The following is a 23,479-nucleotide window of genomic DNA, read 5'->3' as shown; positions in this document are numbered from 1 at the left end:
CTAGTTCTGAATACTCCCGCCAAAGCAAATATCCCCTCCACATCCACCTTATCTAATCCTTTCAGCATTCAGTAGCTTTCAATCAGATCCCCACACATATTTCTAAATTCTAATGAGCCCAGGCCCAAAGCTGCCAAATACTCCTCATATGTTAACCCCTTCATTCCCAGAATCATCCTGGTGAACCTCCTCTGGACTCTTTCCAATGACCACACTTCCTTTCTGAGATACGGGCCCAAAACTGTTGGCAATACTACAAGTGTGGCCTGACTCGTGTCTTATAAAGGCTCAGCATTATTCCCTTGTTTTTATACTCTATTCCCCTTGAAATAAATGCCAGCATTGCATTTGCCTTCTTTACCATAGACTCAACCTGTAAATTAACATTCTGGGAGTCTTGCACGAGGACTCCCAAGTCCCTCTGCACCTCTGATGTTTGAAATTTCTACCCATTTAGATGGGTAGTTCACAATATTTTTCCTTTTACCAAAATGCATTATCATACATTTCCTAACACTGTGTTCCATTTGCCACTTTTTTGCCCATACTTCCAACTAGTTGAAGTCCTTCTGCAATCGCATTGCTTTCTCAGCACGACCCACCCCTCCACCTATCTTCGTCTCATTCGCAAACTTTGCCAGTAAGCCACCATTCCCATTATCTAAATCATTGACAATACTGATCCCTGAGGAACACCACTAGTCATTGCCAGCCAATCAGAAAAGTCCCCTTTTACTCCCACTCGCTGCCTCCTGCCTGTCAGCAATTCTGCTATCCTTGCCAGTATTTTTCCTGTATCACTATAGGATTTTATCTTGTTAAGCGTCTCTTGTGTGGCGCCTTATCAAATGCCTTCTGAAAATCCAAGCAAATGACATCCACTGCCTCTCCTTTGCTTGTTACTTCCTCTGGAACCCTAATAGATTTGTCAGGCAAGATTTCCCTTCACAGAAACCATGTTAACTTTGATTTATTTTATTATTAGATTCCAAGTACCCTGAAACCTCACTCTTAATAAGAGACTCCAATACTTTCACAACCACTGAGGTTAGGCTAACTGGGCTATAATTTTCTTTCTTTTGCCTTCTTAAAGAGTGGAGTAACATTTGCAATCTTCCTGTCCTCTGGGACCTTGCCGGAATCAAGTGATTCTTGAAAGATCAAGACCAATGCATCCGTTATCTCTTCAGCATCCTTGCTCATGTCCCTAGTTTGTAGTCTTTCTGGTCTAGGTGACTCATCCACCTTAAGGCCTTTGAATTTGCCTAGCACTTTTTCCTTTGTAATAGCAATGGCACTCACTCCTTCTCCCTGACCCTCACTGATCACTGTCTAATGTCTTCCACAGTGAAGACAGATGCAAAGTACCCATTAAGTTCATCTGCCATTTCTTTGTCCCCCTTTACTACCTCACCAGCATCATTTTCCAGTGGTCTGATATCAACTCTCACCTCCCTTTTACTCTTTACATAACTGAAAAAACTTTTGGCATCCTGCTTTATGTTATCGGTTAGTTTGCCCTCATATTTCATCTTTTCCTTTCTTATAGATTTTTCAATTGCCTTTTGTTGGATTTTAAAAGCTTCCCAATCATCCAACTTTCCCCACTCATTTTTGCTGCCTTATATGTCCTTTCCTTGGCTATTATGCAATCCTTAACTTCCCTTGTCAGCCACGGTTGCCTACCCCTGCCATTTGAGAACTTTTTCTTCTGTGGGCCATATCTATCCTACACCTTGTGAATTATTCCCAGAACCTTCAGCCATCTCTGCTCTGCCATCATCCCCACTGGAATCCCCCTCCAATCCCCCTGGGCAAGCTCCTCTCTCATGCCTCTGTAATTCCCTTTATTCCATTTTGATACTGATATGTGTGACTTATGCTTCTCCCTCTCAAATTGCAATATGAAATCAATGATATTATGATCACTGACTCCTAAGGGTTTCGTTATGTTAAGCTCGCTAATAAGATCTGGGTTATTACACAACGCCTAATCTAAGATAGCTTTTCCCCAAGCAGACTCAAGCGCAAGCTGCTCTAAAAAGCAATCTTGTAGGCATTCAATAAATTCCCTTTCTTGTGATCTGTCACCAACATGATTTTCTCAACCCCCTTGCATATTGAAGTCCCCCATCACAATTGCCCTTATTACACGCCTTTTCCAGCTCCCTTTGCAATCTCAACCCCACATCTTGTCTACTATTTGGAGGCCTATATATGATTCCCATGATGTTTTTATCACCCTTGCATTTTCTTAACTCCACCCACGAAGAATCAACATTCTCTGACCCTATATCACCTCTTTCTAAAGATGTAATTTCACCTCTTATGAACAGATTCACACCATCACCTATGCCTTCCTGCCTGTCCTTTTCAATACAAAGTACATCCTTTGATGTTAAGCTCCTAACTCTGGCCTTCTTTCAGCTACAACTCAGTGATGGAATCTAGGGGAGCTGATGAGAACGTGAGAAAGAATAAGCTGTGGTGCTACAAATAAAGTCAAAAGTGGGGAATGGAACTTTGTGGATTGATCTGCTTGGAGTTGCCTTTGATGAGCCTAATGGCCTCCTTGTGTATTGTAATTTTAGTAAGTAACATAGAAATGGTTTGGGTGTGGCCCTAGTGTAAAATTCAAGCATAATAGTTAATGATTAATACACCCCATTTCACACCGCATTCCTTCCAAAAAAGAGTAGATAACATTTTCAGGCACAGATGGTAAATCAATTGTCTATACTTCACTATCAGGAATATCAGATATTGGGACGAACCAGGAAATTGGCTACATTCCGGTCTTGACCAAATTATTCTCTGCTGGATTTTTTCCATCAACAATAGCAGAACAATATACTTAGCTAATCGAGGAAACCAGCCCACAGAATTAGAGCAAATCCTCCTATTCAAGGATACGCCTTTCCTAATTAATAGAAAAAAATTCTTGCAGAAATAACAGGATCTATGGCACACAAAAACAGTGATAACATCAGGCAAACTTGGTGACCAATCACATGCCAGCATTTTCAGAGAGCAACAAAACTTAAAGAAATCTCTCCTTTTACAGAAATCACATTAATTTGAGATAGACATACATAGGTTTAATGTAGAAGCTGTACCATCAACCATACTTAATTCAGCTGTGAAAACAGAGTTGTTAAGTGCAATTTTCAACATATTTCAATTAATTTTTTTTGGATCATGGAGATTGTCCAGCGGTAATTATGTCTAGTATTACAAATTTAGTTATAATGCATTGGACGGGGCTTAGTATCTTCAAGGCTCGTTACAATGAGAATGATGTGCAAAAAGTTGACAGTCCGGTCAGATCACTGAATCTCTATTAGTCACATCTGTGAGCAGGGTATCACTAATAGTGTGTTTGGCAGTTGTGGATTTAACTGTCGGAGTCACCGTTGATAGTGCAGATTGATAGTGGCAAAGAATAATACACTGCTTATATTATTTGCTCTATTGTAATTTTTTCCAACTGAATATTTATCAATATAATACTTACTGCAGTCAATTTATGCAAGTCACAATCAGTATTGGAGAAAAGTAGCAGGACCACTTGATGCCTTTGCATCCTCTCTAATTCAAAATTTTGAGCTATATTTGGAAGCATAGTCATTATGACCACAACATGCAAACCAATGAAAGTGAAGGTCTGTGGAAATCATGTGGAGAGAAAGACCGAGTTATAACAAGCATGAAAATAACTGCGGGAATCCAGCTGCACACATCTCAGGCCTCTGACGTGAGTGGTCTTTAGGTCGATGTTTCACACCCTTCTTTAGGCACTCCAATATCTGAGTCGAAGTACATACATGCTATCATGCAATAAGATTCATTTTTTTGCAGGCATTTATAGGAAAATAAATAAACATAATAGAATTTGCAAAAAAAACTATACATGAGCGAAGACTGACAAACAACCATCGTGTAAAAGATGACAAATTGTGCAAATAATATTACTGAGAACATGAATTGTAAAGAAACCTTAAAGATAAGTCTGCAGGTTATTGTGAGTGAAATTATCCACGCTGGTTCAGGAACTTTATGGTTGTAGGGTAATAGCTATTCCTGAACCTAGTGGTGTGGGACCAAAGGCTGCTCTAGCCTCTGCCTGCTGGTAGTAGTGAGAGGAGATAGTTTTTTATTTAGTTAGCGATGCAGCGTGGAATAGGCCTGTTATGTTTGTGGTACTGGAAAGCCGGGTTACCGTGAATAACACACACAGGAGATGGAGAGGTGAGGAACAAATGTGTAGCTGTTTACTATGCCAGTAAGTCATCTAGCCACATTATCTACCCACATAATGCCCTTTCACATTACATTCTGTATGTTACACACAGGGAAGCTTGACAGGAATCTGTAAGGGTCAAGCTATATGTGAATCCATAACAAGGTCCTTCTGACCCTTCGAGCCAGCAACCCCCTACAACCCTGATTTAACTCTAAACTATGCACAGGACAACCTACCCATTACATCTTTGGACTGTGGGAGGAAACTGAAGCATCCAGGGAAATCCCACATACTTCACTGGGAGGGTGACACTGGAATTGAACTCTGAACTTTAACGCCTTGAGCTGTAATAGCATCGCACTAACTGCTACACTACCAAGGAAGCGACTACTTTTTAGTTGTGGCAGCATTCCACCTAAACATACTCAATGGTTGTGGGGGGAGGTGTGGCTTTGCCTATAGTGGACTGGGCTGTATGCATCACTTTCTGTTGACTTTTACATTTCTGGCCACTGGTATTTTCATACCAGCCTTTGCCACTATCAGTTAGAATACTTTACACTCGGACTACTCTGCTATAAGGTGGTACTCTCTACTGTACCAATATTTATTGGTGCTTGAGTCTTCAGTAACATGTCCAACTCCTTGGGTAATGGAATCATTTATGTCTGCATGTAGCAACACAAGTATCAGGAAATGATTCTCTCCAACAAGGGAATGTCTAACTACAACCTTTCTTCAATATTCCCCCATTGACCAGAAGATCGACTGGACAAGCTACCTAAAAGGTACAGCTACCTGAGAGAGAGTGAGCGACCTATCTCCTGATGCATCAGAGCTTTTCTACAGCCTATGCGGCACAAGGTATAAGCGTAGTGGTGCTCTCCCTAAAGACATAAGGAGCTCTGTAACAAACCAAAACAAAACAGTTGACTTCATTTGTACTCTACCAGAATAATTCTCTCATGGGTAAACACAAGAGATTCTTCAGATGCTGGAGATCCAGAGCAAGACACACAAAATGCTGGACGAACTCAGGATGTCCAGGCAGTATCCATGGAGAGGAACAAACAGTAGATGCTTTGGGCCAAGACCCTTCAATGAAGACAAAGAGTCCTGAGGAAGGGTGTCAGCCCAAAACGTCAGCTGTTTATTCTTTTCCATAGATGCTACCTGACCTGTAGTGTTCCTCCAGCATTTTGTGTGAGTTGTTCTATCGTGTCCACAGTGTGTGAAAGACACCAAATTAATTCAGCAGATGCAGGAGCTTCTTCATCAGCACCTGTCAGACATGAGGGTATTACTGACTAGAAGGAAAAAAGCAGCAAGATGCATGAGTACAGCACCTTCTCCAACTCGGATGCTAGCCTGAGCTGAAGCTATCTTCCCATTACTTCATTGTCACAGGACTGGAGTTCTGGAAGTCTGTTCATGATGGCACTGCTGGAAATCCTTTACAACACGCATTGCAGCTGTTCAAGGCCACAGCTCACCATTCCTTCCCAAGGGAAATTAGGAAAATGTATTAAATGCTGGCCTTGTCAGTGTTCCCATATCCAATTAATTAATTAATTATGCATTACATCCTTGACTGCATGGCAAATCTGTTACTTTGAAATAGTCTAGGTAAGTATTTTTTGATTAATATTGTCTTATATGATCATAATTTTCCTTCTAAATGATGTAAAAGCCATGAACAGGAAGACCTTATACAAATATAGGAAGAATGGTTTAATTTATAACCTATGTAGCACTGGAGCAAGATTAATGGAATCCAAATATTAAGGCAGAAATAACAACATAATTTACCATGAAACTGGATAAGTATGTAAAAAGAAAGAATGTGAAATAATAGACAAATTGGGAACATAATTGGAGAGTAGATACTCCAAGCAGAGAATGTCATAGCATGGATGCATTGAGTCAACCGATCTATACTATAACTTCAATAAATTCATATGTATCCCAGTTAAAAATGTTGCTCTGATTAATGTACATAACTGCAACTAATACGTGAACTTTATCCCTCATTCCAAAATATACACAACATCTTGGAACTTCCATTTATAATAATCAAAATTTATAGTTAGCATACCATTGGAATCGATCTCTGCACAGAAGTCATCAAACATTGAATTTTCTGAAAGAGGGCTTTCACATATGACTAGAATTTTGTAAGGATCGAAACAGTCTGAGCAGTAATGTATAGCAGTAACTGTTACTGATTTGCATCATTGCCATTTCTGTGTTGCTGTTGGCAAGATGCCTGCATGTGATTATGTTTAGTGAATTTAGAAAACAGTAAGAGGTTATAATTAAATTGTAGGAAAAAAAACTCCTTTTCCATGTGCGTGATTAAATATGTGGCCAATTTTTGGATCCTGGTAATCTTACATCCTCTTTTAAATGAGCCTTAATGGCAGATACATTGATACACCATCAATTGGTCAGTAAAATGTTGCGTTTCATTCCATTAATAAACATGGCATTAATAAACTAGCTTGACAGATTACATGAGATTAATTCAAAATATGCAAAGTAAGGATATTTTCCCTATATGAAGTAAGCGATTAACTTTAGAAAATCATAATTGACCATAAAGCATTATGTGTAAAGACCATAAGATATAGAAGCAGAATTAGGCCATTTGGCCTATCGAGTCTGCTCTGCCATTTCATCATGGCTGATCAATTTTTCCTCTCAACCCCAATCCCCTGCCTTCTCCTTGTATCCCTTCATGCCCTAACCAATTAAAAATCTATCAACCGCTGCCTTAAATATACAAAAAGACTTGTCCACCACAGCTGCCTGTGATGACGAATTCCACAAATTCACCACTCTTTGGCTAAAGAAATGCCTCCTCATCTCTGTTCTAAACTGGTACCCCTCTATTCTGAGGCTTGGTCCTCTGCTCCTAGACCCTCCCACTGCAGGAAATACCCTCTCCACATCTACTCCACAAAGGTTTTTCAACACTTGCTAGGTTTCAATGAGGTCACCCTTCATTCTTCTGAATTTGAGTGAATACAGACCCAGAGCCATCAAACACCCTTTGTAAGACAAGCCCTTCAATCCTGTGTAAAGAGCTACATAAATGTAAATTTGTTCATCTCTCACTATCATATTGCTAGATAACTAGTTGATCCTTGTGGTTCATTGTTTCACATTTACTTCCTACTTGGAAAAAGCAGTTTCTGGGTTTTTTATTAATACAGCCACACCAATGTGGAATGAGTCATGGCTGCGCCGTATATATTACCGATGAGAGGACACACTGGGTGTAGTGTTCCTACAACCCTACAAAACTCAATGTGGCATTTATATTCCAGCAACTAGATGTGGTAAATGCGGTATTGGTTAACCTCTGCCAATAGTTTATTTATACTGCTTAGCTAGATCAACAATTCCTTTGCTGTTTCCAGAGAGGTTTATGAATGGTAATCACAAAGTGGTTAAAATTTTTCAAGCAGACGTTAGGTGCCTAAGCATACACACAGTGGCCATTTATTAGGTACATCTGCACCTGCCCCTCAATGCAAATATCTGATCAGCCAATCATGTGACAGCAACTCAGAGCATAAAAGCATGCTGACATGGTCACGTGGTTCAGTCGTTGTTCAGATTAAACATCAGAATGGGGACGAATTGTGATCTCAGTGACTTTGAGTGGAATGATTCTTGGTGCCAGACCGGGTGGTTTGAGTATCTCAGAAACTACTAATCACCTGGGATTTTCATGCACACCAGTCTCTTGATTTTATGGAGAATAGTGCGAAAAGCAAAAAAAAAATCCAGTGAGCGACAGTTCGATGGGGGAAAATGCCATGAGGTCAGAGGAGAATAGCCAGACTGGTTCATGCTGACAGGAAGGTAACAGTAACTCAAATAACCACATGTTACAACAGTGGTGTGCAGAAGAGCATCTCTGAATGTACAACACATTGAAACTTGAAGTGGATGGGCTACAGCAGCAGATGATCATGAATATACACTCAGTGCCGACTTTATTATGTACAAGAGGTACCCAATAAAACGGCCATCTTCTATAAATTTGAATCACATCCACTTATACTCAATTGCAAGCAAGAGGGGAAATCTTCAGATACTGGAAGTCCAAGTAACACACACAAAGTGCTGGAGGAACTCAGCTGGCCAGGCAACATCAATGGAAAAGAGTACAATCGACGTTTTGGGCTGAGACCGTACAGCAGGGCCATTCTGCTGAAAGGTTTCGACCTGAAACATCGACTGTACTCTTTTCCACAGATGCTGCCTGGCCAGCTGAGTTCCTCCAGCACTTTGTGTGCTTTCCTCCTATGTTCAAAAATGTTGATGCTGTTGGGGTGAAGAGTGAGGTGGTGGGATCTAAAAACCTGAGAAATCATAGAGTGTGGATGAGGAGAAAGGATTTATGAAATTTGATGTTGAAGTAGAGAACCTGCCAAATTCTGATGGGAATGCTGCATTGCAATTGTTATGTTTCCTCCCCAGAAGGTCTAACACTCCTCTTCCACCACTTAACTAGGCACAGGTCTGATGTGAATCAAAACAACTTCTATTTGGAACAAGAGTGACTTCGTTTCTTAAGTAAAATTACCACAGTTTGACAATGAGTTCTTACAAAATTCACATTTTCCCAGGAATCAAAAAGTCACATATCAAACAATCTGCTGTATATTTTCTACATGTTTCTTTTATGTTCAGCCGAAGCACAAACATTCATAGCAAAGTTAGGAGCCCTCAGATGTAGATGGGTGAAAAAATACAATAAACAAGTAAGACTTTTGTCATTAATTCGGAGTTTATGCTCTTACTTTGAAGCAGACTAATCACATCCTTTAATATATAATAGAAGAATGTGAACATTGGAAGCATTTTCTCTAATGCTTCTGGTGTTTTTCTCTTCCTTAGAACAGAGAAGTCTAGGTTCTGCCATCCTCATAGAGAAGCGAATTGATTTTTTTTTACTCAGTTTTCCTTTACATGTAAGGTTTAGTTTTGTCTACACAACAAGTTTCATGGCCTATACTTAAAAAGCATAAAATCATTCATTGTACAGAGTTCCAAAAGTTGTCTGGGATCACTGGGAGCTGCCAAGTAGGATAACTTCAATGTAGAGGTGAGGAGGGGAGAACAAAGGCTGGGCATATGTCAACACAGACCATTACAAATGAGTAAATAATGACAGGACAAGGGCAAAATCCTTGGGAGATGGAAAGGAGTCACCTGCTGGTTTTCTTAGTTACAGAAAAAAGGATCTAAAAGGGGAAAATATAGCTTTGGAAATGATGTAAAGTACAGTTGATATCATCTGAAAGAAATGCCAAATGTGTTGAAACACACAAAACAATCCAGAAAGAAATTGCTTACTGAATGGCCAAAAATTATGCAAGGCTAGCCAAAATGAGTTTACAATAACTGTCTGTTAAAGAAAAGATTTTGACAGATGCAAACACATTGAGTAATTTAAATATGTTTCTGGTGCTGAAGCAAGAAATCTTGCATTTATATAGCACCTATCATGCCCTCTGCATTTTCAGCAATTGAAATACTATTAATGTCATTGTGCCAATTTAAGGAAATGCAATTTTGGTCTCCACGAAAGATGAGATAAATGACTAATTCCACTTTAATGATGCTCGTCGAGGGACATCAAGATAATTCCCCTACTGGGGGATCTCATATTTTCATCTGTGAGGGCAGTTGGGGCCCAGGTTTGATGTCTTATCCAAGAGATGACAAGTTCTACAGTGCAATATTTCCTCAATAGTGGAGTTTGAACCCACAACTTCCGGATTCAGAGGGAAGACAGCTACAACCGAGCCAAAGCTGACTTAAATAAAAGCTGCAGCATAAAAGAGGTCGACCTCCTCAGAACTTTGCAATACCTCATTGATGGAATTTAACAAAAATGGCAAAAAAGTTATTTCAGTATCCTTCTTTGTAATCATGTCAGGATAAGGCATTGAAACAATCAAAACCACAAACACACACACAAAATGCTGGAGGAACCCAGATGATCAGACAATATCTATGGAAGTGAATAGATAGAAGCCCTTCTTCAGGACTGAGAAGGAAGGGGTAGATGCCAGAATAAAATGTTGAGGGGAGGGGAGAGAGGTTAGCTGGATGGTGATATATGAAGCCAGGATACCGGGACAGGTCAAGGGCTGGAGAAGAAGGAATCTGAGAGGGGAGGAGAGTGGACCATAGGAGAAAGGTAAGGAGGAAGTGACCTAGGGGAAGTAATAGGCAGGTGAGAAGAGCTAAAAGGTCAAAGTGGGGAATAGAGGAAGGCAGGGTGTGGAAATTTGTTCATCAGGAGGAAAAAATGATATTCTTGCCAGCAGGTTGGAGGCTAACCAGATGGAATACATATTGCTTCTTCACCCTGAGGATGGCCTCATCATGGCACAAGAGGAGGGCTTTGACCAACGCATCAGAACAGGAATGGGAATCGGAATTAAACTGTTTGGCCTCTGGGAAGTCCTACTTATGGCAAATGGAGTGGAGATGCCTGACATTCTCTCAATATTTTCAATCGACAACTATTCTTCCAGCCTAACCTTGCTCAAGCACTTACACCTGGAAACCATAATGTATGGAGTTTTTCCAACGGAACCTAGTTTGAAATGTTGGCTTACACTTCCACTCATGCATTCCAAAATGACTGATTTGTGCTTTCACTTCAGTTCCATGGGTTATGAAATGGTTAATCAGGTCTGTGTCAGAGGCATAGACTTTGCCCCGCCTGGAGAAAATACTTGATGGGGAAGATGGATGAGTAGTTAATAAGGAGAGGTGGTTCTTCTGCCATTTACCCACTGCTCACAGCACAATATACTTTAAGGTTCCACACCATCTAAAATGCTCCTTCTCTGTTCTGAATGGCTGTGGGCCAGGAATCCCATGTGGCTTTGAGAGGACCCTTGGATTGTCTTCTTTGTCCAGTTGATGATCAGTTGCCATGACAACAACGACTGGTCATCATAGAAATCACAGAGCGCTTGATTATTTGCAAAATAAAACAACAAGCAAGGTCACAAGGATCTTGTGAAGAAAACTCTTCTCAAATGGCACTTCACGGACAACCTGATGTCTCTAACCAACAGGTGACACAGAGTGTCCATAGTGTCTGATTGGCCCGGAAGTCTATGATGTTTAGCAGCTGTGAGGAGAATCTTGACTTCTCTGACAAATATAGAATGGGAAAGAAACAACCCTTGTCAAAGATTCAAACAACTCTAGCAAGTCAACGAGGTAGTATCTATTCATTATACACCTGAAGCTTCTTCTTTACTAGTATCAAGCTCTTTTGAGGAATAACTAGAGATAGAGAATCAGAAAGCATGGAAACGGGAACTTTAACCCACCAAGTTCATAAAATTATTTATTCCAATCCCCACATTTCATTGAATATTAAACAGTGAAGCATAGGAACTGGCCCGTTGGCAACAATGCTGTGCAGAACCAGTCAAATAGACAACTAAACTAATCCCTTCTACCTACACAACGTCCACATCTTTCCATTTCCCTCACATTCATGTGCCTATCAAAACATCTCTTAATGTTCCCTAATGTAACTTCCTCTACCACCACCACATTTCTTTCAACTCTCCAGAGTCCTTTACCTACGCAGTGGCCAGTTAACTTTCCAACCTACATGCATGTGAGAAGAAACAGAGTAGACAGGCAAAACCAATACCATCAAAAGGAGAATGCACAGCCTCCATACCGAAGGTCAAGAAGGAACTCAGGTCATTGCAGAAGTAAAGCAGCAGCTTATTGTGCCACCATAAGACAACCTGCATTTCAGCAAACTGGTGAAGTTACTAGTATCTAGAGGCCTGGGTAATTGATCTATAATGACAAAGACTGCAGACAGTTGACCACTGAAATCAAGTCCAGTTTATTGTCATTTGTATAAGTACAGAGAGGTGCAGAGATCATGCAAAGCTTGTTTGTAGCTGACTCACAGACACGCACAAAATGCACAGAACTGGCAAACTATACATGAACTATACACAGCAGTGAAGAAAATGTGAAGAAAAAGTGAAGAAAAACAGTGCAAAACAGAATTAGAATTGATCAAGAGAAAATCTGCTGATGCTGGAAATCCAAGCAATACACACACCAAATGCTGGAAGAACTCAGCAGGCCAGGCAGCATCAATTGAAAAGAGTAAACAGTCGATGCTTCAGACTGATAAGTCCTGATGAAGGGTGTCGGCCCGAAATGTTGACTGTTTGCTCTTTTCCATAGATGCTGCCTGGCCTGCTGAGTTCCTCCAGCATTTCCTGTGACAATTAGAAACAGATCTATTGAGGTGATCCATAGTCTTCCATTGTTGAGGTAGGATTATTGTTGTGCAGATCAGTTCAAGAACCTGATGGCTGTAGAAAAGAGGCTGTCCCTGAACCTGGTGGTGTAGGGCTTCAGGCTTCAGACTCCTTCCCGAAGGTAGTAGTGCGAAGTTTGTACCACCTAGTACCATTTTGTAGGAATCCTTGATGATAGACATTGCCTCCCTGAGCTAACAGCTCGTCTTAATGCTTTGGATGTTGAGGATAGCTGTGCCTGTGATGCACTGGGCTGAGTCCAGTACTCTCTGCAGCCTCTTGAAGTTCATCAGAAGGATTGTTTGGAGATTGAACTTCAACATGGCAGCTGATGAATTTTGTTTTATCCATCTGTAAATCCAGATTGAAAATCCAGAACCAATTATGTCAATATATTTACAAGGAACGTTACCACAAGTTGGCAGCATCAGAGACCGTCAGCATCTAGACCATGCTCTCTCCTTGCTACTATCATTGGCAGGAGGCACAGGAGCCTTAGGCCCGACACCCTCAGGTTCAGGAACAGTTATAAGCCTTCTACCATCAGGCTCCTCAGCCTCACCCGCCTCAACTCAAAACCAATTCCACAATCTGTAGGCTCCTTTTCAAGGACTGTACAACTCATATTTTAAGTATTTTTAAAATTTGCCTAATTTGTCTTCTTTTGTGAATTGGTTGTTTGTCAAGGTAGCATATGGTGACATATATGTACTCTGATAATGAATTTACTTTGACTTTGAAATTGCTGCAGCAACCCAGTTAGAATCATTAAGGTCCCTCAAGGAAGGAAATATGCTCTTTGTAACCAATCTGGTCCATATGTGACTCCAGGTCCACTTAATGTGTTTGAGTCACAATTGACTTCTGAAATTACATTTAAACCAGTCAGTTCAAGGGCAACAGAAATGCACAATTAGTGTTGCTTTTGTCCACAGTGAGAACAAATAAAAAAGTCATTAGGCATGAGCTCAGAATTCTTCCTTCTGGTGGTTATCACATGATACAGAATCTAAGCGCCATAATAAAATCATTATCGTTGAATTGTATTAGGATTAAGTTTGATGAGAACAGAACTACATTGTGAGTAAAATAAATTAGGTGAAACATAAGTTGAGGCCCCTAATAACTCTAATAAATAGCTGGTTGGCCAATTGCTTGCAGATTACCCTGTCACTGTACCAGATAAACTGTTTCCTAAAGATGACTTAGATTTAGAAGCTAAAGGATTAAAATGGTATGCATTATTCATACCATGGACTTCCTGTTTTAGAAATCACTATTAAATGTTACTTGACGCCATTCATTTCACTCTTGATTAATTCCAAAGTTACAACACAATGTTTTTATATGTTAAAGACAATTATTTCCTTCTTTCTGAAACAAAGTGAACAGGCAGCATTGTTAAGCAACCATGCAATTTAGCTCTCTATTTTTCTGTACTGCCCAGCCATTGTTTGATTGCATATTGGAAGTTTTGGATTGCATACCCTCCCCCAATGTTGTTATTGGAAATAGAGAAAAAAATGTACATGTAATTACTTTGCAGTCTGTATGAAAAAGGACAACTGCGAACGTCTGTCTGAATACCCCATATTTTAGAATTCAAAGGTGGTTTGAGTTCCTGTAACATTTTTGGAGCAAACAGTACACCAAGGTTATATTGTGGCAACACCGGTCCGAAAGTAAACTTTTAAATCACTCAATGCTGTTGTGTAAAGATTCCAGACAGCAATATACAGTAGTGGAAATTAATTAGCCTTGTCCTGTTAAAGGAATTTAAACTCAAACAGGAAATGAGATAAAAGGCAAAGATATGATCCAGGGGTATAATGGGGTAATGAATATAATTCAACTTCACAAAAAAGTCAGGACAGTATGCAGACCTGTGGATAACCAGGTCATGAGGAAAGTCCTTTGTCACAGGAGTTGGATATTGTCAGTTGATTACAGCAGCAAAGATAGGAATGGATTTTAAGCTGTCATAACACAGGGGACATTCTGAAACGATCTGGTTTTATGTCTCCTTTCTGAGTTTGATCTCATTTTCCACCCACAATAAATCAGAGCGAAACAGCTAATTTAAGTGTATGGCAACTCACAAGGCTTTAACAGGGACAGTCAGTGAGGGCTTCACCTCCACACCGAGGGACATCAATGACGTGCTAGTTATAATTGATGGTAGAGCTTCAACATTAAATCTACAATAGTAGCAAGTTTTCACCGATGGGGAAGGCACATGAAAACTCAATATACCACAAAGAAATTTTGACTGGATTTTTGAAAAAAATTTGCTTGGTCACTTCAAACATGAAGAGCAGATAAAATAACAATGGTACTGTTCTGCTTTCTATTGCATTCATTCGAAGCAAACATCTAAAGAACTCAGATTCAAATTATAAACACATCAGATTCTGACCAAAATAATACATTTTTTATTAAGGGTACACTAAAAGAGACAAAGCACAAATATTCTTATAACTTCAGACGAGTAGACTGTTTCGGAGCTAAAAGATTGGAGGTTCATTACACATACAAAAGAAAGTAGCAAATAAGTTATTTTAAAATATCAGGAATAGACATAGCTGTACAAGTTTGGTTTTCTGTTTAACTTTCCACCTTCCCAATTTTGCAATGAAGCATTTGATGGAAAGTGATCACAATCAAGTCTTCATTGACTGGGTTGTAGTTTATAATAGGAACTGAATTATCTGTAACAGTCTTACTCCTTCCCCTCTCCACTTTCTAGTTTTGTTTCTGTCCCCTTCCTTTCCAGTGCCGATGAAGGGACTCGGCCCAATGTGTTGACTGCTTAGTTCCCTCCACAGAAGCTGCAGGACCTGCTGATTTCCTCTTGCATTTTGTGTGTGTGTTCCTCAAGATTTCCAGCATCTGCAGAATCCCTTGCTTTTATTATGAGTACTAAATTTTTAATTTCCATAATTTTCTTTTATATAGTGAATAGCTTCTAAAATAAGACCAATAAAAGCAGGCTATGTTGAAACCTTTGGCTCCTTAAACTGGAAAATATACCTAGAGGTCAATTTGCGCACCTATTTTTGCTAAACCACATTGCAATAAAGTTTCTTTTTGAGAATGAGTTGTCCAGAGAGGAGATGATTGTGCAGGAATCAAATTCTGCTTTTCCCTCTGTTAATTGTTTTACCCATGTTTGCATTAAACATGAAGATTAAACATTTGGTGGAGAACGAGCCAACTACAAAATAACACAACATCTGTTCCATTTTCAGTTCAAGCTATTTCAATCTGGGCATTGCTTTTGTATAGAAACTCTTAGGCTGGCATTGGAAGGATTGAATCAATCAGCCTGAAGTAAACTTAAGTCTAGGACCCAATATAAATATGATTATTTATAAAGTAATTCTTGGTGATTTATTATTATATCTCAATCGTGTGTTTGATTGTATGATATGTTAATCGTCATGCAAAGGTCCACGAAAAGAAACATTGAATTACAACTGAAAATGTAAATTAAAAACAGCATTAATATTTGGCTTCAAGATATAGGATTAAAGGCAAATAAACTGTATCTTACTGTAAACACAATGCTGTCTTTATAAAAGCTGTAAGTATCAAAGTGACTTATGAAAACCCATCATAAAATTAGCATTGATTATATGAAAATACAGTAATACTGTATAACGTAACTTTGGCTTCCCATCTCACCATAATATGGAAGATATTTAATTTGGTTTTGTAGGTACAGTATGTCTGTCTCTTTTTTCCTTGACACTATTTGCCATAAGCTTTCGAGGTCAGAGAGTAGAATGTCACCAATCTTAAGCTTTCATTCGTGAACCAACTAACATTAACTTTCCGTGATTCTGCTTCTGACAATGCTGAACCATATGGGCCTAGGTTTAATCACTCCAGGAGAACAAAGTAAGGATAGGTAGATAGAAATGGCCTCTCTCCTTGTCATGCAAACACATCTTCTCGAGCTCTTCATATTTCCTGTATAATACTTTGCGTAATTTACATGCTACTTTATTGGAGGCTATGAACCCGCAAGGACAGCTATTTTACTGGCAATGAGGATAGAATGAAAAATAATTGATCTTTACTTTATGAGTAAAGATCAATTCTTTTCCATCTTTACTTTCTTAGGAGGTTAAAGAGGTTTGGTTTTTCATTGAGCACCTTTCAACCTTCTACAGAGGTACTGTTGAAATTATCCTGACTGGTTGCATCATCGTCTGGTACAGCAAATTGAGTGAGTTGGAATGTAGGAAACTGCTGGGAGTAGTGGACTCTGTCCAATACGTCATGGGCACATGGCTTTCCACCATCAGTAGTATCAACGTGAGATGCCTCAAGAAGGTAACATCCATCTTCAAAGGTCCCCAACATCATGCCATCTTCCCATTGTTATCATCAGGCAGAAGGTACAGAAGCCTGAAGTCCAACACTACCAGATTCAAGAACAACTGCTTTCCTACAACCATCTGGTTCTTCAAACAACTAGCACAATTCTAATCACCACAGTTTAGCAACATTATGGATACCTTGATCACTTTGTACCAAAATGGACTTTTTTTTGGCTTAAGTGTTTTTCTAGTCCAAATTGAGTACAATTTAATTTTGCTTTTCTTGTGTATGGAGTTAACTATTCTATATGCCTATATTACAACTGCATTTTTATTGCAACTGTGCATATATGTCCTTGTGCACACGACAATAAAGCTGACTTTGACTTTATACCTTAGTTTGAGTGATCAGTATACAGTGCTAAATAGGCCCTTCCGGTGACCATGGGGAGAACATACAAACTCCTTATAGGCTGTGGCGGGAATTGAACCCAGGTCGTCTGTGCTGTAAAGCGCTGTGTTAAATACTAGGCTACCATGATGCCCTTCAATGTGAAGACTTGAAATTCAGGCTCTAGCTGAGGAAAGTAAGGGAAAGTGCATGAGAATTGTTGAGTATAAACACTATAAATGCAAAGTGGAGAGATACTTAGACCAGAGTAAGTTGACTGTAGTGCGCATAGGGTGAGTCATGGAATTGGTGGTTGGAGGGAAGATAAGAAATATATGAACATGGGGAGAGTAAAATAGGATTAATGTAAATGGGTGGGCTGCATGGAGAGCAAAGCCCAAACAGCATTTATGCCATTATCACCAATGATGAAAAGCACAATGGTTAAAATGGTAGCTAACGATCAGTATATCTACATGAATGTTTATACAGCTGCTGACTACTCAATATGGACAGGGATATGTACATGAAGTGATTCAGTAACTTTCCATTAACAGAAAGCATTCCAAATCTGAGGGAATACTGAACACCATGGGTTAGATGCCATGTGCAGCTTCTCATAATGACCAAAAATAAAGCAGCCATTTATAGTTGCTCACTACTCAAGTAAGCTAAATCTGTCAGATAAAGATTGACGCAAAGAATCACAAGTGGCTTGGAGACTGTCTGGGGGGATAAGCTTCCAGTGAAATAAGCAGTTCTGCTCAAATGTTTGTATACCAGCATTAAAGACAGAAGGCTAAGCCAAACATAACACCAATTTACTGCATGCCCAGGTTGCCACAACACACACACACCAAAGGCTCACTGAGAGGAGCTGAACATATTGGGACACTGTTTACAGGAACCAGCTAGGCCTCTCACATTCCCATGTGTAATTAAATTTGAATAAAGAAAACCTGTACTTTTTGACAATCATCTTCAACCATATGACATAGACACAGAATTAGGTTATTCGGTCCATTCAATGTTCTCCACCATTCTATCATTGTTTGAGAATCATTTTCAACCCCATTCTCAAGCCTTCTCCCTGTAACCTTTTACACTCTTACTAATCAAGAACCTATCAACCTCTGTTTTAAGTATACCAAATGACGTAGCCACTACAGTCATCTGTGGCAATAAATTCCACACTTCACCAACCTTTGGCAAAAGAAATTCTTCTTCATCTTTGTTCTAAAGGAACACCCTTCTACTTTGAGGCTGTGTCCTCTGGTCCTTGACTCTCTCACTACAGGAAACATCTTTTTTACACCCACTCAACCTGGGCCTTTCAATATTCGATAGGGGTGTTATTCATATACTAAGCTGACTGGAATTCATCACCCAAAGTACATTAGGTCCCCGTTAAAAAGGAAGTCCAACCATTTTTATACATCTGTGGTAAGGTCACCTGGAGTATTATGTGCAGTTTTGGGCCTCTTATCAAAGAAAAGATGTGCTGGGATGGGTAAGGGTTCAGAGAAGGTCCATGAAAGTAATTCTATGATCGAAAGGCTTGCCATATGAGAGGCATTTGATGGTTCTGGGTATCTACTCACTGGAATGCAGAAGAATGAGTGGATGTGAAGAGAATGTTTCCTATGGTGGGTGAATCTACGACCAGAGGACACTACCTCAGAATAGAGGGGCATCTATTTGCAATGGAGATGAGGGGGGAATTTCTTCAGCCAGGGAGTGATGAATCTGAGGAATTTGCTGCTACAGGCAACTGCAGAGGCCAAGTCAATTGGTATTTTAAAAGCAGAATTTGATAGATTCTTGATTAATCAGGGCATGAAGAAGGCAGAAGATTGGGGCTAAGAGGGAAGATGGATCAGCCATGAGGCAATGGCAGAGCAGTCTCGATTGTCCAAATGGCCTAATTCTGCACTGGTATCTTATGGTCTTATGTTCAAGTGGCATGGCCATTTGGAGTAAAAATGTGAGTTTGGGGAGTTGAGACCTTGGCTCAGGAGGCTTTGGTGAAGCGGACACAAGTAAAACTAGGTAAGGTTTTATTTTTCTGTTCATCCTTCATACTTGATTCAGTGTAGGCAGGGTGACAGTCAGGGCAGTGGAATTCTTCTCCTGCAAGATGTGGGATCTCAAGAAATCTCATGGCTTCTCTGATGACTACATCTGTGGGTGCAGCTCCTGACAGATTGGGTCAAGGAACTGGAACTGGAGTTGGATGTAATCAAACCATACAGGAGGTGGAAAACTTCATAGATGAAATTTTTACTGAGGTAGACCATAAGACCATAAGATATAGGAGCAGAAGTAGACCATTCAGCCCATCGACTCTGCTCCACCATTCATTCATGAGTTGATCTAATTCTTCCAGTAATTCCCACTCCCCTGCCTTCTCCCCATACCCTTTGATGCCCTGGCTAATCAAGAACCTATCTATCTCTGCCTTAAATTCACCCATCAACTTGGCCTCCACAGCCACTCATGGCAACAAATTCCACAGATTTACCACCTTCTGACTAAAGTAATTTCTCCACATTTCTGTTGTAAATGGACAACAGAAAATAACATGGGAACATAACTTTGCCATATCTAATCTGTTCTGGCCTTTTAACATTCAGACTATTTCTATGAGATTCCCCTCTCATTCTCCTGAACTCCAGGGAATACAGCTGCCAGACATTCCTCATACGGTAACCCTTTCATTCCTGGAATCATTCTCGTGAATCTTCGCTGAACCCTCTCCAATGTCAGTATATCCTTTTTAAAATAAAGAGCCCAAAACTGCGCACAGTACTCCAAGTGTGGTCTCATGAGTGCCTTATAGAGCCTCAACATCACATCCCTGCTCTTATATTCTATACCTCTAGAAATGAATGCCAACATTGCATTTGCCTTCTTCACCACCAACTCAACCTGGAGGTTAACCTTTGGGGTATCTTGCACAAGGACTCACAAGTCCCTTTCCATCTCTGCATTTTGAATTCTCTCCCCATCTAAGTAATAGTCTGCCCATTTATTTCTTCCACCAAAGTGCACGACCATACACTTTCCAACATTGTATTTCATTTGCCACTTCTTTGCCCATTCCACTATATTCTCTAAGTTTCTCTGTTTCCTCAACACTACTCACTCCTCCACCTATCTTTGTATCATCGGCAAATTTAGCCACAAATCCCACATCAAGATCTAAGGTACATAGTCACAACCAAGGTACAGGCTTCAGATAGTTGGGCAACTACCAGGAAGAATAAGAGGAGTAGACAGTCAGTGCAGGATCTCCTTGTGGCCATTCTCCTCACAAACAGAATCCCTCTTGAATACATTTGAGGGGCTAGCAGCAGTAGTAGTCAGGTCTCTGGCACTGACTGTTTTTTGAGGCTCAGAGGGAAAGGGTGTAGTCCATCGGTAGGTAGGCTCATCACCAACAGTGATGAGATGGCCTACAGAAAGGAGGTGGAAAAGCTCGAGGCCTGGTGTCAGCAAATAACCTCCTCTTTAATGGCAACTAGAAAAGGAGAAGGTTATTGACTTCAGGAGGACTTGCACCACTCTACCCCTGCTCTACGTCGATGGCACGGCAAACCGTTTCTGACTCCTGGGAGTGCACATCACACACAGCCTCTCAGGGTCCCAGATCTCATCCTACACTGTCAAGAAAGTTCTCTAACACCTCTGCTTTCTGAGGAGGCTGAAGAGAGCTGAACTATTGCCATCCATACACTGTGATTCCACAGGTGTGCAGTGAAGAGCATCTTATGGAGTTGTATCACTGCTTGCTGTGAAAACTGCATTGTGGCAGAGAGCAAGGTGTAGAACCAGATAGTCAGAACTGCCCAACGCATCACTGGCATCAAGCTAATCACCATCAAGGGCATACAATATACAGTGCTGGAAAAGGGCCAGTAACATCATGAAGGATCCCACTCACCCTGAACAAGGACTGTTTGTCCTACTACTACCAGGGATAAAGCTATGTAGCATTCACGCCAGAACTACCAGAATCAAAAACAGTTACCTTTCACAAGCAGTAGATCAACACCTCCAGCCACTAACTCCACCACTACTTGTGGTCATGATGGCACCAGTGTACAACGGCTCCTCGGTCGATATAATCTAGATAGCTCACACTGATGTCTTCTTAAATTCTTTTATGTCTGTTTTTCACCTTAAATGTGTTTCTGGGGCTGTTAGAGCCTGTGATTTATGGTTGGGAGACAGTTCGAGTGATCCAGCACGTTGCTGTCTCTGAGAAAATTCCAGGAAGCAAGCACGTACACGGACAGCCCCGAAACTTTGAGACAGGGCGTGTGCTGATGTTCAATTCCATTTCATCAGTTAGAGCATTGAGGCAAATGCAGAGGGAAAGTGAGACTTCAGTGCTGGCTGCCTTCCTTTGGATTGCTGCCAGAGAAGGAATCTGTGAGCGGAGTATTGCTGTATGGATCACTGGGACAGGAGGGTAGGCCTGACCGCCTTGTGGTGTCCCTCCCTTTTGATGAATGTCAGTGATTTCATAGGATGATATTGTGGTTCTGTGTTTACGATTGGACGATTGTGCTTATGGACTGTGGATCTTTCCGACTTCTGCTTTTTACAATCTGTGTTTTTAATTGCCTGTCCCTTTTCCATTTTGTTGTGTGAGGTGAGGATATTTGGGGGTTGATGTTCTGTTGTGTTTTGTTAGGTTTTTTGTGTAGGAGGGGTTTTTTTTGGGGGTTGATGTTCTGTCTGTTTTGTGCAGGGGGTTTTGGGGGTTGATTATTGAGATGCCATTCTTTGTAATGTGAGGGGAAGGGTGTTTGATGATTCCCTCTTAATGACTTTCATGTTTTTTCTTTATTTTGTGGCTATCTGGAGAAGACAAATTTCAGTGTTGCATATGGATACATGTTTTAAATAATAAATGAACCTTTGGACTTAATTATTTCCTGTCAGTACCACATAGCCTCACTTTATGGACATGCAGACTATACGTAGGAGCTATCTTATTATTTATATTTATTCTGCTTTTATTATTATTGTTGGGCTCTGTGTTCTTTATGTTTTGTGATTTTTTTTGTGCTGCATCAGATCCAAAGTAACAATTATTTCATTCTCCTTACATTTATATACAGGAAATATTAAACAATCCTGAATATGTAATCAAGAACCTATCAACCTCCACTTTAAATATATACAATGACCCAATAAAACCAAACGCAATACAACCTGTCAAATTAAAATATCAAAGTTAAGAAATGTTCTTAATCTCAAAATTATAAAACATTTACTACAAGGCAAGTAAAAATAAATAAACTCACACATTGACCCATGACATTAAGAATCATTAGTTATGTATTCATGAATTCAATTTATCTTTAGGACGTAATTATAAAGTAATTCTAATGACTAGGAAAAGCTTTTACATCTTACAATACCCATATTTATTCTTTCATTTGTCTCTTGATAAAAATGCCAAAGAATTTAATATCAGATTTGCTAACCACATCATTAATTTGAGATTAAGACATTTATACATTATATTTTAGACCAGACAATTTTTCTCCAGAGATCCATTGCTTCCCTTGTACATGCTATTTTCACAAGTAAAATGTATTTTCCTTTCTGAAAAAAAATCATGTCAGGTTTCCATCAAACTCCACACTTTCAAACATGATCCCACATGAGATGCCAAACCAAAATAGAAACTTCGCGTACAAGCCTGTCCAGTCTTTAAACTTCAGCTTTCTCAATAATGAGAATTATGGGGTTATGCTTTGTAGCTAAAATCACATTTCCTACAAGCTTTAGCTATTTCATAGCACCAAAGAGAAAATGTGTCTTTAAGAATAGATTTTAACTTTATAAAAACATTTATGAAATATTATTTTCATATTATTCATCAAACTAACCCAACTATGATCAATATTAGCCCTTTTATAAAGTTCATTAATATTAAAATTCATTTATCACATTCAAAATTTCTTCTTAGATATTTGTCATCATCTTCCTTTAATTGTGTAATATTGTAAGTACTATTTTTTTCCAGTTGGTTAATTTACATCATTTCCAGAGCCCTGAAGAAAGGTTTCCGCTGGAAACGTTGACTACTTATTCATTTCCATGGATGCTGCCTGACCTGTTGAGTTCCTCCAGCATTTTGAGTGTATGTTGCTTTGGAATTCAA

The sequence above is a fragment of the Hypanus sabinus genome, chromosome 9 (genome assembly GCF_030144855.1).
Source record: "Hypanus sabinus isolate sHypSab1 chromosome 9, sHypSab1.hap1, whole genome shotgun sequence".
Lineage (NCBI taxonomy): Eukaryota > Metazoa > Chordata > Chondrichthyes > Myliobatiformes > Dasyatidae > Hypanus > Hypanus sabinus.
This window is presented reverse-complemented; position numbering follows the sequence as displayed.